At 37.0% G+C, this 1263-nt stretch overlaps 1 protein-coding gene across 4 annotated transcripts in view; it reads right to left on the reverse strand.

Annotated features, from left to right (window-relative positions):
- OPA1 (OPA1, mitochondrial dynamin like GTPase) overlaps positions 1–1263 on the reverse strand; it is an 83881-nt gene that overhangs the window by 23313 nt on the left and 59305 nt on the right. The window lies entirely within an intron of this gene.

Below are 1263 nucleotides of genomic sequence, written 5' to 3' on the forward strand. Positions count from 1 at the left end.
AAAAAAAAAAACAAAAAACCTTGCTTCCAAGGAGATTATCTGGTACATTAACAATGTCATAATTTCACATGCACAAAAGTAGCAAATCATTTCACGGGAGTCATAACGACTACTTTCTCAGGAAAACCAACAGTAGAACATAACATCTGGCTCAGCTGACAGTGTACACATGTGAATAAGTAATATACTTTCTTTAAATGATCAAACTGGGAGTGAAGCACGATATAAAACACGAGAAAACACACTTATTTTTCAATCACTTAAAAATGTATATGCTGGTAAAAATTCATTGAAGTATTCCCGGTCTGATAATTATCTGAGGGACACAAAAAAATACATATTTGTATACATTGTGACAGTGACATATCTATTCTTGTAATAGTACTAATTTAGCATGAGATACAAACCAGGGACTTCCAAATGCTTGTTGAAGTAACTCTCCTAACCAACCTGGGAAATAACCAGTATAGTAATAATCATTTTACAAACAAAGCAGCTAAGGCTTTGGGAGATTCCCTGAGATAACACAGCTAGTAAATGAGAGTTCAGATTTACACAGATCTTCTTTGTTAGCATAACCTTAACTAGACTGCCATGTGGTATGAAGAAGCTAAAAGTGATAGAAAATAAAAAATTAAAACGAGTTATGTTTCAAAAACAATATTTAAAGAGAGAAGGGAAAGGAAAAGACAAAGCAGTGAAGAGCTCAGACAATGCGGGAAGATGACGAGAGGAGGGCACCCTGCTCAGGACAGCCTCGCACGGAAGAACCCTGCCAGCGTCTTCAGGACAGTCGAGGTACTGCACTGTAGTAACACAAATTTAGCACAGAAACTGCTTTCAAGTTTTAAGAACTTCTTTTTATGCAGTATCTTCTTTTTTTAGATATTAGAAAACTTACATAATTGCAAACTTAAGTATACCTTGAAAGAAAAAAACACGTTGTTTCATGAACCTTAAGGAAACTCAGAACAAGTAAGGCTCAAACAGGAGCACCAACCACCAGTCTTCTTATTTTTAGATAATGATATTAATGTTTCACTGATTTCCTTGGTTCTCAAAGATCTAAGTAAACTGTAGCATGCAATCTAATCCTAAAGCTAGGAAACTACCAGCATTCGAGAAGGAACCAAATATTCTTCCAAACAAAGCAACAAAGTGATTAGCAGGGCCCAGCCAGGTGGAGGTATGTGTGTGGCAGGGAGTGTGGGGTCACCACAGCAGCTTATTACAGGTTATTACTGCCTGACCAGGCTAAGAGGA

Source organism: Otolemur garnettii, unplaced genomic scaffold, assembly GCF_000181295.1.
Source record: "Otolemur garnettii isolate 467f Iridium unplaced genomic scaffold, OtoGar3 scaffold00060, whole genome shotgun sequence".
Classification (NCBI taxonomy): domain Eukaryota; kingdom Metazoa; phylum Chordata; class Mammalia; order Primates; family Galagidae; genus Otolemur; species Otolemur garnettii.